This window comes from Pimephales promelas, chromosome 7, assembly GCF_988280905.1.
Source record: "Pimephales promelas chromosome 7, fPimPro1.hap1.1, whole genome shotgun sequence".
Taxonomy (NCBI): domain Eukaryota; kingdom Metazoa; phylum Chordata; class Actinopteri; order Cypriniformes; family Leuciscidae; genus Pimephales; species Pimephales promelas.
The window spans coordinates 16334346-16352228 of record NC_142775.1 but is presented as its reverse complement, the minus strand read 5'-3'; the positions used below and the strand labels follow the sequence as shown (position 1 = coordinate 16352228).

At 37.4% G+C, this 17883-nt stretch overlaps 1 pseudogene; it reads left to right on the top strand.

Moving 5' to 3' along the window:
• Nucleotides 1-5423: 5423 nt before the first annotated feature.
• On the top strand, nt 5424-10409 carry LOC148978320 (uncharacterized; annotated as a pseudogene).
• Nucleotides 10410-17883: the final 7474 nt, after the last annotated feature.

Genomic DNA, 17883 nt, shown 5'->3' with positions numbered 1-17883 from the left:
CGCAAATAACGATCAGTCCCACACACTTTGAAGGGGTACTACTGCAGTGGAAACGCAAAGCGAGCCGAACTGTTCCGCGCCGAGTCGTAGCGTACTGGGCCGAACCGTACCGTACTATGCAGTGGAAAAGCGCCTTTAATGCTTGATTCTTTGGGAATCTGTGCAGTGTTGTCTTGCCTTGGCAACCGAAAGCACACTTCTTTGGTGACATATTGCAGCGCAGCCGATGCGCAGTGCTTTGATGGGCATAGGTTACGGCTATCGCTCTACAGCTGTAGGCACGCCCTTCCGAGAGAAGTGCCCTTAGGACTGTATAAGGAGATTACGGCGCATCTGACGTCATACGCGCCCATACTCGAAAAAAAAAAATGTTTTGGAACTATTGGGGCTTACATGAACCATGTGACAGCCATAACGGCACCAAATAGTAATGGTACCAAATTCAAAATTTATTTTACATTTCGACTACATATATGACCCACTTTCAATAAAGAGTAATGTTGAAATGGGTGAAATGCTCCTTTAAGCTTAGAGTTACTTATTCTGTTTAGTTAGTAAGAGATCTTTTTTTTTTTTTTTTACATCATTTTACATCAGTTTTCTGAGAAGCCTTCCTTTGTGTTCCAGCAGTGCCGTTGACAGCAGGGATGTCAGACACTTTCTTTGGTAGCCATCCATTATGAAGAAGGCTCTAATGGAACAAGATTGCACATAATGACCTCTCTTCATTTGAATCTTCCAGTCGCTGTGCTGGCATGACTGAGATTTTACACATACAGGCAAAGCAGCGCTCTGCACAAGTCAAGCTGTTTTACTGCAACACCCGAGAAGGTGAATCCCTATTAGAGGCCAACATTATGGACAGATTTCCAAATCCCACAGGAAGTCATTATGCGTGTCTCAGGGCAACCTTTGGAGAAGGTCCACCGAGGCCAACGCAAGAGACCATAAGAAATTCAACAGCAGTGACAAAGTGGCAGAAATTGACTAAATCAGTCAGAAGACTTTGGAAGAAAAAAAATGGCATGCTGTCAGCAAGTTGGTCCTCTGTCAAATTTTGCAATATCACAGTTTTTTTTATATTTTTTTTAACAATAAGCACTGTAGCTGCATATTAGAAGTAGAAAAGATCTTTATCCGTGACAAGAGTTAGTTCACTTCCTGCCATAGTTTGTCGCTGTTCATTTAGCACATTTTCAGAAACGACTTGAAGCAAGAGTAAGTGTCCAGCTCTGCAACTTAACATACAGTAAGTGAACTTCGTGTTTCAGTGAAGGATGTCATTGTCAAAATTATTGGAATAATTTGGGTGTACATTAACTAAATTCAATTTAGCTGTGAAGAGCTGACCTGACATCAAGACTGCATCATGACTTTAAAGTGTTTACTTCCAGGCTTAAAAACTGGTTAAAAACAAACCAAAAGTGTACTCATTTTGAATTATTGTAAGTAGGTAAGAGTTGTATGACGCATGTTGATATGTTATGTATAATTTTTTTTAAATTGAAGTAGTAAAGGTTGTAAATTTTATTGTGTATAAAAAACGCCCAACCAGGGACTGGAGTCGGAAACTAGCATTCTCTATAAACTTTAAGTAGCACTTCAGTGACAAGTTTTGTTTTGACACCATGTTTGTTTGCATTGTCCCTGTCAAATAAATCAATAAAATAAAATAAAACAATATTAAGGAAAACAGAGCAGGCTCTTCCATCACCTTGAAATTCAATAACTGCTTCACCATCACCTAATCCCATCTTGTTATGTGAAATTTATTTGATAATCTGAATATTGTACTTTAAGTACCTGACTTTGCTAAAGCTAACATTCCTAGATTAAAATCAAGGCCAAACATTTTTTCCAACTTCTTTTCTCATTAGTTGGATTCAACTACAATCAAACAACAAAGACAGAATTATAATATACCTGAAACAACAGCAATAAAACGTACACTACATGCAATATCGAGCTTAGTAGAGTCATTTCAGTAAAGGCTGAATAGGGCTGTGGACAGTGTGATATTTGACAGACATAATGGTGAATGAAGAATGCTGTCCCCCACCTCAGAGCGACATTTCCTCTGATATATGAATGCCTTTCCTGGTTCTCATATCTCAAATCTCCTGTCATGCAAAGGTCTACTAGGAGAGTAATGGTCTGATATGGTATACACTATTGGTTATTGCATCCTTCTACATTGTCTCATCAATTTAAAGTGTTTATGGTCACCAAATCAATTTGAAGCGTTTACCCAAAAAAATTCAAATATTTCCTAATTTACTTAGGTTATACTTTATTTCGATAGTCCACTTTAGACGAACTATAAATTTGCAGCTGCATGTCAGATAACTCTCATTAATTTGCAACTTTGTGTAAACTAACTCTACAGTAATTCACCTTTGGCTAAGCCACGCCCTAGAATGTAGATTGACTAATCACAGCGCAGCCAAGAACGAACTCCCACAGAGGTCTGACACTTTTTCACAGCGCTCCATTGACTTTCAACACAGGCGTCTCATATTTTTGGTCTCGGCAGGCTATTACCGTCATAGTTTTATACAAAATATGGTTAAACGTTGTGTCTCGGGCATTTGTAACACAGATACGCGTTTCCCAGAGAGGTTGGGGGGGGGGGGGGGGGGATGTCCGTTTTTTCCCTTCCCAAAACTGAAGTAAAATCCTGACAAGTGTCGTCTTTGTATAAAACTCTTCGCATTCGACTTAAAATGCTTCCAAGATCTACTTGTTGATCGCAATCGACGGGTTGGTGATTCCTGTAAGGTACTTTTTTTACGGTCAATGACAAGAGTACTAATCAGCTGTCTCACGAACGTAACCAGCACATTTATCCCCACATAGCAAAGCCATAACAGCGATGGAGAAGAACTAAGTTACTTGAAACAATCCAACTACATATTTTACACCACTGACAAGGGAAAATTCACTACTCAAATGATGTTTATGGCTAGCTGCTAGGTTTCTGCTGCTTCTCTTTCAAGGTAGTGATGAAACACGCTCTGTAGCGCTTCGCTGTTAGCTACCGTAGAAACATGACGTCACAATATGTTGACCTTCATAGAATGGTTATGTAGATATAAATGTCTCATTCTAAGCTAATAAAAACATGACCCATGGTTATTTAGATATAAATGTCTTATTCTAAGGTAATAAAAACATTACAGTTTATTAAGTAAATTCTTTATACACCACTGAAAACATACTTATGGATGTCATATTGCATGAAAATGAGTTTTTACATGCATACGAGACGCAGTTTTTCGTGTGCATTTGATACACAGTTCATTTGCGTGTAATACACACGCACCCCACACCACTAATACAACCCAAACGTATAATACACACGGACCCCACACCTAAACCTACCCTAACCAACGAGTATCATCGTAAAACCTCACTTTAGCGTATAAATTACACAACAATACACATGCGAGATATAAAGACGCATTTAGTGTGATCGGGTTGTTTTATGACATGATATGTTGTTTTAAACAAATGGCAGATCGATTTAAACTATAAACTTCGATGGGTAAAGCTACTGTCGCAGGATGCAGTTGTCTGGCTCATGCCTCCCTATAGTGACGCTTAATTTGCTGCAGCTGTAAGTGGTTCTGGGCAGTTAACTTTGAGCCAATCGTGAGTGCTACACCCCTTTTATAAACCGGGACTTTTATTTTGACAAATGGTGTCACCGGTACACGACTTGTCTTGTTTACCTGGCCTCAGCATCTTCAATACTTAAGATGGGCCTGCTTTGCATGCGCCCACTGCAGTTTTGGCTCAAAGCGCGAGTACCAAAATGTGCAGTTGAAAGATAAATTACAAGTTGTATGTCATAAAAATGTAATCTCTGTATGTTTTGCAAAATAAATAAATACATAAAGTAGAATTTTAAGCTTTTAATTTTAAAAGAATTTTAATTTTAAGTAGAATTCACCAGCACGTCCCAGCCGGGTTCATCACTTGTTCCCCTGGAAACATTTTCATTGTGATCTGTGCTATGTGCAGCGTGTTTCTGTATTTGTATTTGTGTTTTTTTTTTGTTTGTTTTTTGCATGCATTTTCTTTTATTTGCATGCGTTTTCTTCAGTTACATCATGTTGAGCTTTCTCGGCCACCATGAAAATGCCCCTGACTATCACCATTTATTCATTTTATATGGGAACTGCAGATGAAGTTGTCTTTTTTATGCTGTTTTGCAGGCCTTTTCCTCCTCTATTTTCTTTCTGTATTTCTTTATTCTTTTGATAATGACTTTAAATGATGTGGGGGTGGGAAACACAGCGCATGATGGACGAGCCCCCGAGTTTGGGCTCATCAATTTGAAGTTAAACTCATGACATGAGCATAATAAAGAATGTGGGTAGAAAAATGCAGAAAGCCCCCAATCTATTATTTTAAGCAACACAAAGTCTTAATGTTTTAAGCTTGAATACGCAGTTGTCAAACAATTCCCAGCACTATAATTATTACCATCACCAGCTCAATTATGTCTTTAAATGTGAAAAGATCTGCCCACAGAATCAAGTTTGTTAGTGAATCATTAGTCATGTTGTGTGACGTAGGAGTCATTTGCTAAACTGCCAAGCAATATCGAAAAGTAGTCTTGCCTTTAAATGAGTAACATGTCAGAGTGGCCTGATGAGGGCTCAATCTGCTCACTGATTTTCATCGGACAGATTCAATATGATGACATATAGTTGTGCTGTAAAAGACTGTCTGTCTGTTTGGAATGAGAGCTTCACACTGAGTCCTCCGTTATATTGCGTAGTTTTTTATTCATCACAATTTTTTTTTTCTTTCTTGTACGCATTATCTTATAGATGCCTAAAAGTGCTTGATATATAATAGAGTCCAGGGCCTGGTTCCCCGATAACGCTCACTCTTAGCGCGCTAAGAAGACTCAAAAAGATATTTCTTACCTAAGTTGTATATTATGTTCCTAAGTGTGTTCCCCGAAGTGTCCCTTAGGAAGCTTCTTAACTCGCCCCTCTTACGTTCAACGTTACAAAGGCACTGTCACAAGTGAAGGTGCTGAATTAGTTGGCATCGATTGCTCAGGAATTGATTTTCCACTTCGCACGTAAGAAAGATATAATTAAATGATCGAATTGTGATATGTCAAAATGTTTGAGATGACGATCAAAGCAGGATGTTCACAGAAGCGCGAGCATCCCAATGCAAAGCTTCACGAGATAGTATGCAAGTAGCAAAATTAAACATCTAAGCTACAACATACCAAAAGTAATTTCAAAGTGAACAATCCGTTTAAGTCATGAGTCTTTTAGCGTATATTCGGTTGTTAAGTCGTGACGTAATCACGCTCTGATAATACTGTTTCCAGGTCCAAATGCTGGGTCATCTCTATCTGCTTACCGCTTTCGCCCGAGTTTTAACCTGGTTTTAACATGCCGCAGAGCTGTGTCCCGTGTTGTTTAAATAGATCGGAGTTAAAAAAAAAAAAAAGTGACATTCAACTGTCATTCTACCGCTTTCCCTGTGACGAGAAAGAAAAAAGAAAATGGCTGCAGTTGATAAGGTAAGTTACAATTCTTTCCTTTATCCCTAACACCCAATGGCGCTGAAGCGAAGCCAGTCTTTTGAAGCCAGTCTTTTGGCTTATGTAGTCTAAAGTTATGGGTTTTATATGTTGTTTGTAGTTATAAACCCAAATCTTGCATTATTTTTCTGTTGTCAGGCCTTGTTCTGCCGCCTAGTTAAGATGAAACGAAGTTAGCTAGCTAAGGCTAACGTTAGCTTTGCCCACAGTCTATGAGTTAGTTCTGTGTGGAAAATGCCGAATAATGTAACGTTACCACGAAGCACGTTATAAAATGATAACAACAACAAGAACGCTAGTCTATAGACAAAACGAAGCATGAAGATATGTGAACATAGCAAGAAAGAACATTCGACCATTTTTAGTATGATAATCTGCTAACGTTAATTGTCATTTGTCTGAGATATAAGGTCAGGCTGTCTATTAAGGTACTACAACCTGAAACAAGCAAACCTCCTTTTAGCGAATTACAGTATTATATTATTATGTTATATTATTGTATATGTAAATTATTATTATTATAATATTAGTTATTACAGAAATTTCACATGTAGTGAGTTAGTCAGGTCACTAGGAAAATACTACAACCTTTGGAACATGAAAAAGTACTTAAGGTGAATTACAGTAAATGTTTCATAAACCTATTTGATTGTTGTATGTAAAGCAAGCGAGCTGTGAGATATTGTCAGATTTTCACCTGAAATAAGTCTTTCTGGTCAATAGGAACATGGTACAACCTTTAAATAAAAATAATAAAAAAAATCCCTTGGGTGAATGAATGTAAACATTACAATTATAAAAAGTAATATTTAAATGATAAAATTATAAATAAATTTTATTTTTTACAGACATGAAAACAATGCAACTCAAGGGTGTGCAGTTGGCATTTCCACAATGGAAAAGCTGCTGGGCTTTTCCATTGGGGAAATGGCATCAAGATTTGCCTGGAATGAGGGGAAGACTATCCAATTCCCAGAGAACCTCAGCCATCTTCCAAAACGCAAGAACAAATGGTCCCTTGCAACGGTCAGGATGAGGGACCGGATGCTGACATGGTGACAACTGTAGAGACCCCATGTACTTCAAAAAGTCTTGTGGCACTTGAGCTGGAGAATGAGATGCTCAGGGCAGAGAATGAAAAATTGAAAAAAACTATTGGAAATGTTTTCCTTCAGTCAAATTTCTAATAGTCCAGAGAGAGTTCAATATTTTACTGGATTGCCTGATGTTGCCACTGTCCTGTTTTTGGAATCACTTCTTTCAAAATTTGAACTACAATATCATTCTGATTGGACTGTCCAAATTATGCCCTTAGTTGATCAATTGCTCCTGACCTTAATGAAGCTTAGGCTAAATTGCGGCCACATAGACCTTGCAACAAGGTTTAATTGTAGCTCAGCCACGGTAACCAACATCTTAACCACCATCATTAGTGCCCAACATCCCCGATATGCAAACCTGTTAAAAGAAACCAACCATAAGAAAGGTCAATTTTGCTCAACAATTGGTAATACAGTTTCATATAAAAACATTCTGACATTCTGCAGCGCACCTTCTAAATGTACAGCCTTTAGCAGACACTTATCCATCTCAGCTTACAATAAGTACATTTATCGAAAGCAACTAACATTCTCTTAGAACAGGGGTGTATCTTACCATAATGCATTTTTAGCCTGGCCAACTGTTGCTTCCTCAATCTGCTGTTTCTCCTGATCATTAACAGCAAGCATTGACAGCACATATAGAGCCTTGTCCTCAGCTTGGACAAAACCTGGGCTGGTCACCAGCCCATCAAAAATCTTGATCGGGAGTGTCTAGATTTAAAGTTAGGCAAAAGTTGTGAAGTCAGTGTGGTAACCCCACACATACCACTTACATATACATAGTGTATACAAAATACATTTGAAATGAAAGCAATGGTTTACATACCTACATACATACATATGTGTAGTTAGTTAACCAAATTTTTCATGAGCCTTAATTATGTAATGTTACTTATTAACTATATTACACAGTATGAAACCCCTGGTTCAAATTTCAAGAAATTTTTAAACATATAACTTTGTACAAAATTGTGTTGGATCTCAAAACCCTAACCAAATAGCCATTGATTTACTGTAGTGTAGTGTAGTTGTGATGTTTCTGCTAATTTTAAGGGAACATGAAAGTACCAAAGTAAAAATCTTACCTGAGGCGGTTCTGGACTCAAAATCCACACCATCCCTGTAAAACGCCCAAGCTTAGATAGGGATGCCCGAATCCATTCTTTGTCCTCCTGGGTGACAGGTCTTTTGATGCCGGCTGAAATAATGGTACACAACTGGTTATAATGATGAAATGAATAAAATGAGTAATGATCATTTATTTTTAGCACACAATCTAAGCATTAAAAAAAAAATATCACAGTGTACATCTCCGCCTCAATGTCTTGCAATTGGTCCATTTCAATATGATGATGAAGCTTGTGATCATAATTTTTAGCTGCACTACAACACACTGTGAGTTTATGTTAGAAGAGTTTCATAAATACTTTTATAGCAATAACTTTAAACCACATTACGTAGTTAAGAAAATAATTAAAACCCCAAAACATCAACAAACTTATGACAAACCTCGTGTTGTGGATGGTGTCATCTCAGACACTCTCTTGGCTGCAATTCCGTCCCCCTTCGGAGTGTTAGCCTTCTTCCACGCACATTCCACGTCAGTGCGGGACATGTTTTTTTCTGCCCAAATCAACAAAGCTGCCATATGATGGCACTTGTCTCTGCCGATTGGGCACTCGCATGTGCTGTACCTGACTGCCTGACCCTCAACGTGCACCTGTATTGAAAACAATTTAACCCTCACCCTAAACACTTCTAAATCACATTGCTGCCAGCGCTGTTTATCATAACAATACTTCTGTAACTAGCCCGGGGCTGTCAGATCATGTACTAAATTGACTAGCCTAAGTTAACTAAACCCTATAAAACCTGTCTGCATATTTTTCCTTTTTAATCTTCGTTTTTTACATACACAGTTATAGAAATCCTGTAATAGATTATAATAATATAATAATAAACCCCAACAGAACATATAAAACTGAATCAAAAAGTTAAATAAACATCTTTAATATGTTTTCTTTACATGTGAAATAAAGAAAACAGTTACAAACTGAAACAGGAAGTGCTCCTGGACCAGTGTTGTTTACATCTTGTGAAATGGTCTATACATATCTATGAATATGCCTACCAATAGAGAGCCTAAGTCCCGCCCCTCCGCTTCCGGCTCATGGGACTATCTATCTATCTATCTATCTATCTATCTATCTATCTATCTATCTATCTATCTATCTATCTATCTATCTATCTATCTATCTATCTATCTATCTATCTATCTATCTATCTATCTATCTATCTATCTATCTATCTATGCCTACCTCCTTCACTTGGACTATCAATCTATCTATATGCCTACCTATCACCTATAATAAGCTCTCTGTCTATCTATCTATGCCCACCACCACCCCCTTCACTAGGAAGGACTCTATCTATCTATCTATCTATCTATCTATCTATTTATCTATCTATCTATCTATCTATCTATCTATCTGTCTGTCTGTCTGTCTGTCTGTCTGTCTGTCTGTCTGTCTGTCTGTCTGTATGTCTGTCTGTCTGTCTGTCTATCTATCTATCTATCTATCTATCTATCTATCTATCTATCTATCTATCTATCTATCTATGCCTACCTCCTTCACTTGGACTATCAATCTATCTATATGCCTACCTATCACCTATAATAAGCTGTCTGTCTATCTATCTATGCCCACCACCACCCCCTTCACTAGGAAGGACTCTATCTATCTATCTATCTATCTATCTATCTATCTATCTATCTATCTATCTATCTATCTGTCTGTCTGTCTGTCTGTCTGTCTGTCTGTCTGTCTGTCTGTCTGTCTGTCTGTCTGTCTGTCTGTCTGTCTATCTATCTATCTATCTATCTATCTATCTATCTATCTATCTATCTATCTATCTATCTATCTATCTATCTATCTATGCCTACCTCCTTCACTTGGACTATCAATCTATCTATATGCCTACCTATCACCTATAATAAGCTGTCTGTCTTTCTATCTATGCCCTATTTCTTTTGTCTTTTTTTTCTTTTTTTCCCTTTTTTTCTTTTTTTTCTTTCTTTTTTTAACTTCATTCTTTTGATAACACAGATACTATTACAAACAGTATGAACATAATTTAGGTGATGTACATGTGTTTGCTAATGTGGTATCTGTAGCATGTGTTACTTATTTTTTCAAATCGGGTGATTTGAAACATGAATATTGCATTGTTTTCTATTAAATTAGCTGACCGTTAAAGGGATAGTTCACCCAAACATTCATGAAAATCCTGTCATCATTTAATATATTAAGGGGGTCGCACACCGGGCGCGCAGCGCAGCGCCGCGCCGCGCCACGTCGCGCCACGTCTAGAACAATTCACAGGTATCGCACACCAGACACGCACATTCTATTCGCACGAGCTCAGTTTTGAATCAACTCCTGGTAGAAGTCAAGAGCTGCAAGATGGGTGAGTTTAAACTGGATGTATTATTTTTTATGTTAAGTGAATAAAATAGCTGATGTTTTAACGTTATTAACCAAGTAAAAGTGTCTACCACCTTGTTAAGTCTGTTATTTTGTTGTAACGTTATCCGTTGTCTAGGCAACTACTTCATTGATTACTCCCTACTCCTTCATACTACTCCCTACTTCATTGATGAGTTTTTCTTCGTCCATTTCGCTCCACTGCTACGCTACAGAAATTACCTGAAGTGTGTTGTGACCTGGTAAATACAATAGGTGGCTCTACACGACCGTGAATGTAACCACGTGAGGCAAACGTTACATCGCTTATGCATTAATATTTCGCACTGATGGGTTTAGACTGGTACTTAATAATAATAATAACCCAGTTAGTGTATGGTTAATATGATAGAGTACCCTATTGAAAAATGGATTTAAAAAGGCTAAGTTTGTTTTAAATTTTTTCCCCAATATGACTATTCAAGCTGTTAGGAATTAGGAAAATTAGGAATGTTAAATAGGCTTAAATGTATATTGCAGCACAGGGTGAAGTCAGTATGTACATTAACGACGATTTGAGACAAATAAATGCAATTTTAATATAAAACTATGCAAATGGCGCTCTGCGGCGCGGCAGGGTTTTGAACAGGGCGCTAAGCCGTAGCTGGGTGGCGCGGAAAGACGCCGAATGGCGCTGCCGGTGTGTGTACACACATAAAGAATAATGTGTTCGAATTTTAAAAAGACATGGCGCTGCGCGACGCGGCGCTGAGCGGCCGGTGTGCGACCCCCTTTAGCCTATATTATATACTTAACCTGTTAATTTTGATTAATGTATGTTTAAAATATCTTTCATGAAAATGACAGCAACTGTGTCAATTATTATATTTCAATAACATATTAAAAGTTACATGTTTTCATTCAATGTGTTGGGTGTTGATTATTATATCTAAAAATTAAATAGCATCTGAATTTAGGCTACACGTCTAGGCTCTGTTGTAGTAATATGCGGCTCCCTATATAGTTTACAGGGTTTTTTTTTTTTATCCTTGCAAAATGTTTAAATGTAATTCAATTAATTTAAAAACAAAGGCACAATTTTTTTTATTTAAACCACTGTTTAAAAAAAAACAAAAAACAATTTACCTTTCTAAACCGAACCGAGACCTCAAAACCGTGGGAAAACCTAACCGTCAGTTTTGTGTACAACTAATTATTCAACTAATTGTTTGGGTGAACTATTCCTTTAAAAGTACTAAACTGAAAGAAGGTCATACTGTTGTGTTTTGGTGATTAAACCAAATGTTCTCATTACATATTACAATCATCTTGTGTTTTTAAATGATGAGTATGTGTCCTGAAAACGTGCTATAATGACAGCATGGGATCAGATTTTGAAAGAATGACTAGCCTAAATGTTTCACAAGTGTGATCATATTAGACTTTTGAGCAAAGAGTTTTTGAGCAAAGAGTTTTGGCAAATGTGAAAATAGTACCAAAGCCAATACTAATAATACAAACTATAAAAACGAGAGAAATGATCAATACTAAAATATATTTAAAAAAAACACTGCAATTATAAATGCAATACAACATAATTTACCAATAAAGCTATTATCTGCAGTATATTTATCTTTATGAAACGGTAAGTTACAGTCATTCTGATGTGTATTTTCTCACGATAAAACCATAGCTAGACTGTAAAAGCCACGATAATACACGGCAACGACTACACAGCACCCCTAGCAACCAATCTTAGCAGCGCAAACATATCTTTATTATTAATATTGTTCATTTAATATTATTATTGCGAGATGGTATTTACATATAGCATCTTCCTTCAAGTCAGTCCTATATTCGTAATAAAAATCCGTTTGAATGTCCTCAGCGATATCTTGACCTTTCAGCGATATCTTGACCTTGACCTATCTTGACCTTTGCCACCATCTAATGGCGAAATAATGTAAATATAGTTTTGCCTACCTTTATACAGCGCGATGCAGAAGTCACTCAGTCCAATTCTCTCCTCTTGTTTTTTTTTTTAAACAAGAAACTTACCACTCTGTCGTGTGATATCCCTGCTGCTTGGAAAGTCTGTAGTTGCTTGAAATCCGTTCAGCACAGTCCTCTTGCTCGTTAACATTAGCCGTTTCCACCGTCGGGCCGAACGGTTCTCATTCCGTGCCGATCTGGGCCAGCTGGAAGGGTAGCGGTTTCCGTGTGTCAGACTCGCGGCAGATCTTTTGAATGTATACAAACACATCAGTCGTTGCCTTGGTAACGTGACGCTTTACTTATGGTATGAGACGTAAATAATGACGCGTTATGGAGAATGGTCAGCTATCGCTTTTAATTTTATTACTAATTTGTTTGTTTACTTCGCTACAGACACACAGGCAACAGACAAGTGACATTTGAGTAGAAATCGCGGTTATGAAGGAGCGTAACATTTCCCGAACACGCGCTAAGTGCTGCCAATCAACGCACACTGGGCCAATCACAGCACATTTCCTATTTCGGAAGGAGGGGCTTCAACGAAAACGACGCAATCGTCCCTATTTTATTATTATTATTATTTTTTTAGGTGTATGGCTCAACCAGAATGGGGATAGAGGAGCTGTAATAATATAAAATATGTGAAAACTTAATGCGTTTTGTGAACAATCAGGCATGAAAACTTATTCTAGTACACCTCTAAAACAAAATCAAGATTTCGTAAATAGCCACAATAGGACCCCTTTTGAATAGATGACCTACAGTGATCTGCTTCCACCTATTGGCGGTTTTAGTTTAACTTAATATATGTTCCATAATTGTATTTATTCAAATATTAAAAGTATAGCCTATAGACTATTAATCTAATAAATTATTTATGCTATTGTAATCACATTGCAAATTAATTCCTACCACATCTGAGCTTCATTAAAAAGTGTAATCAACCTATATATATATATATATATATATATATATATATATATATATATATATATATATATATAATCTAATAAGCTGCCTGTCTTGCCATGTCTGTCAGAGAGTGACATACACCGGAATCCAAAACTTTTTGGAAAAATTATGCACCCACATGAATGCATGGAAATAAAAATGTATCTAAAGACTTTTAAGACGAGTAATATTAAGAAGGTGAGTATGAGTATTTATGAATGCATTTATACACACACACACATACTAAAACCAAACTATTAGGTTTAAAAATATATATTTTATGTATGTTTGGTGTTGGTTTTTATTTCTAAGACAATGAATTACTAATGTGAGGACATTAAGTGGTTTCATCACCATATTATTATGAATAGATTTAATAATGTTTTTTTTTTGTTTTGTTTTTTGTTGTTGTTGTTCATTATATATAACATCATTTTTATACAGCATGTCATCAAATTATTTGTAAAACTTCATAGTTTATCTGTGCATAGTGTGTAGTTAAATTTTGATGAAGAAACACATCTGGCCACCCATGGATTCTTAATTGCCTAGTACTTTAATGAATTGGCTTCTCGTATGTAACTGATTGGCAGAGATCCCTTAAATTTAATAGAGGTTAAGAGGTGTTTGAAAAAAAAAAATCTTAACAGTTTAGAACATCATAATATAATATTAATATATATTAATAAATAATTCTGCTGGTATTTCGACAAGCTTCTGAGGGGAGGATTAAATCATCTTAGACACATTCTGATAACCTGTCAGGCAGCTCATGGTGCCTTGGAGAATGTGTCGGCTTTGAAAAGCTTTGGGCAGGTCTGCTTTCTGAGCTCTGCCTTCGTTCGTAGAAAAAAATAACTATTGAGCGATGTCATGTTAGTGTCTGGAAAGGTTGATGCTTACTTAAGGTCACTTTCCCGAACACAGATGAAGGTTGAAGAAAAAATGGGTGCTGTGTCGAGGAAATGACACGTTCATCTGTTGGACACAGTCTAGGGGATTTAAAGCTGCGTCTAAAAATGTGCGACTGGAATGTAATCAATGAGACTAATAACAGCTCAATGAATTATGCAGGAACTCCCTTAACACGAAAGTAAACAGTTTAATAGCCAGAGTGTGGAGTGGGAAAAGGTTTCTTGTGACCAACAGGAGAGAACGAGAAAGAGTAAATATCTGTGGTCTGTGGATCTGTGGTTTTATATGGCCTAAAAAGATATTCCTACTTTAGCTTTTCAAAGGCAATCCTCCTGAGATGCAGGACTTAGTAAACCAGGCTTCACCGATAGATCAGTGAGTGTTAGCCTTTCAGAAAATACTCCTTCAAAACCTCTCAAGTATGTGATGGAACTAATCTACTCCTCTCCATGGAGTTTGAATGGTAAACATCATGGTTTGACATGAATAATAAACTGATTTTGGTAACACTTTACAATGCGGTTCCTTCGTTAATGAATAACTACACAAGAACCAATGAATAGCCTAACACAATATTAACAATCTAGTTACTATTATTAACAAACAAGAAACTCTGATTAACGAACTACTGTAGTAGTAATAGCGAAACAGATGAAAGTGGTAGTTCACTATTAACTAATCAATAACTAATAATTACTTTGCTTAACTAATAACTAACCATTTTAATGCTTCCCAGAGAACTACTGAAAAATTGAATTTAAAAAAATGGAATTTACCAAATTGCATTTGGTATTTTGCATCATTAATTCGGGCAGACGGGAGAGATTGATGGTCCACACTGGAGTTTCCATTGCTGGAAAGTTGTTCTGCTGCGTCAGAGTCAAACTTCCGGGGAATCATTGGAGTCAAACTTCTACCATATTACCATATTACTTCCCAATATTTATACGGTTAAAAGATGGCTGTGTCTCATATGACCTTGTTATTTGTACACTCTGCGACTATACAAATCACAACATGTAAATAGGAAAATGTTTGCATAATTTTGTCTATGCTATAATTTTAGTATGCTAGCTGTATCCATTTACATTCAGTCTTTGTGCTAAGCTAGGCTAGCGACGGGTGTGTCAGACGGAGTTACAGCACACGGAGATGAAAAAGGTATGTATGGACTATGGGGGATATGGTGAATGAGCTAAAATCACAAAAATTCAGAGTGTTCCTTTAACAGTATATCGCTTCAAAGATATTTCCAACTTCTTTTTCTAAACGAAGAACAAAAAATATCGCTGTCAGTATAACTCAAACAGATTCAGGAAGACCTCCTAGCCAGAGACATTTTATATAGAGACAAGCCACTTCCTCAATCCTTAACACAAATGTATAGGGAAAACCCGTAACACCAAAGATGGCGGTTGTATGAAATGCCCCGCCCCTCCTGCTGGAGAGCCAATCGTCTGCTTTTAATGGTCAAGCTGGAAAACATTTAAATACGTTACTGTTTGAAAAGGCGGCAGATTTGATATGCAGTGTATGTGTGCGTTGTGTAAATATCAGACATTCCAAGTCTCCCAGAAGTTCCGGGTGTCTCCTGCAGATTGATAGAGGCTCGCTGATGCCCGCAAATTAGTTCAAATCTATCGGAATCTAGAGCGAGCGAGCAAGAGCGAGCAAAACACACATACAACTGTGCAGTGCGCGACAGAGAGCGAGAGAACCCTTGCGCATGCGCAGTAAAAGTATAACCTGTGGGAAAACGGCGTTTTAAACCTTATTTTAGGGCAAAGTCATCAAACTTTTTCAGCGATTTTTATTATACTTTACTGCTGTTTCTATACATGCAGTTTTTATGTCCCGGTGACCAGTGAAAGTGCAGTCCTGACTTTCTGCCCATTCATTTAGATAGAGCCGGGTCTTATTAAGTCCAAAATAGCTGCCCAGAGGCATTGCCAAGATGGCGGCCGAGTGGCATGACTTGCCTGAAAGGACTTTGCTACAGCCTAAGCTCTGGAACAGCTCGCAGTCTTCCTGCTGGGGCCTGAGGAGCATCTCAAAGAGTTGATCTTGCTCCTCTTTAACAGACAGCAGGGCTCGGTGTTGTTCCTGGAGAAGACGAACAACATGTTCGTCTCGATGCTATGATGTCCGCAAATGGTGTGCCTTGCGGAGACTGCATGCCGTCTTCTTCCTGAGCGGGTTTCAGCACCAGTGTATAGAAGACAGGGTCAGAGTGAGTTGGACTCACTTAAATACTTTTAAATACTTTTTTATCAACTCAAAATATAAAAAGATAACAAAGGCTGTGCCACATGCACATTCACCGTAGCCTTGGCTACAGCAATATTAATAGTTCTTCCCGCTGAATCAGTACACAATTCTCGACGCAGAAAAACTCTTCCCGCTGTACCAGCTCTCAGTTTACGCATTTTGTACGAGTCCCGAGTCTCTCTCTCTCTCCCTTGCTCTCTCGTTCCGCCGGCATTTATGCTGTCTCTCCACGCCAATTACTGCAATCAGACACAGGTGTTCATCATCTGCACTTGACCTACTTAGTCACCGTGCGGCTCCCTCCTTTCTCTTCGCAAAACCACGCCCCCCCCCCCCCCGGCCACAACAAGCAAATGACTGAAAGACTTAACTTGAGGAATAAGCCTACAGATGGTGAAAAAACTTTACTGGCATGAAACTCATTAGTAACAAATATTTTTTTCCCCAAATGGTTTTCTGAGAAATTGTTTGTGTCTGTTGAGGGAATAATGAACACAATGATAAACGTGTTGACTTACTATCATGGTGGTGACTTGGGAAGTGAAGGCTGACCCACTTTAGACATATGAGAAGTTGATGTATGTAAGGTGTTAAGAAAGAATAGCATAAAAAAAACAAGAAGAAAAGCTTGATTAAAATCTTGCGGGACTTGACAGGCACATTTATTCGCTCTACTTCAGTCTAAGTGCATGATTAACATGTATAACATCAAAGCTCGCGTTTTTCCCTAGTTTCCCTAAACATTTCTTAGGTTTTAGCTCCAGTTCTGTGTTGATTTACTTCTAATGTTTTAACACTTACTGTATGCAGGACTGTAAGAACACTTTACTTTTACCCTTTTTTACCGTTGATTCCACAGGATCTGGAAGTCTGGTTGTGCATTTCATGTCAGAAAGTTGAACATAAGTCCATCATTATAATTTTTTGTCATCTATCCCATAATGAAATAATGGATCAGTATACTTCCCATTTAAAAGTGTAGCCTCAATGAGTCAGTAACACTTTAGAATACGGTTCCTTCGTTAATGAATAACTACACAGGAACCAATGAGTAACACAATATTAACGATCTAGTAACTATTATTAACTAAAAAAACATGATTATCTAACTAGTAAGTAATAGCGAACAGATGAAAGTGGTTCACTATTAACTAATCAATAACTACTATTTTTTAATGCTTCCCAGAGAACTACTGAAAAAGTTTATTAACAATCTAGTATTAACTACAAACACACATGCACACACACAATTAACAAATTAGCAAGTAATAGTCGATGCTTCCCAGAGAACTACTGAAAATGTCCATAATTCATACAAAACTAATCAATAACCAATGCAGGACAAATGACTACTATTACTACTAACTATAACTTTTCAACTACATGTCAACCAACTGTCATTAGAGTATTAGTAGACTGTCAGCTTAATATCTGCTAACACTTTATTTTGTTGGTCCCCCAACAGACATTCAACTGACTATAAGTAACTTGACGAATACAAGTAAACTTATTCTCCTAACCCAAAGCATAACACCTAACCATAACCTAACAGTCTACTGACAGTCTACTATAATATACTAATACTCTAATGAGAGTTAGTTGACATGAAGTT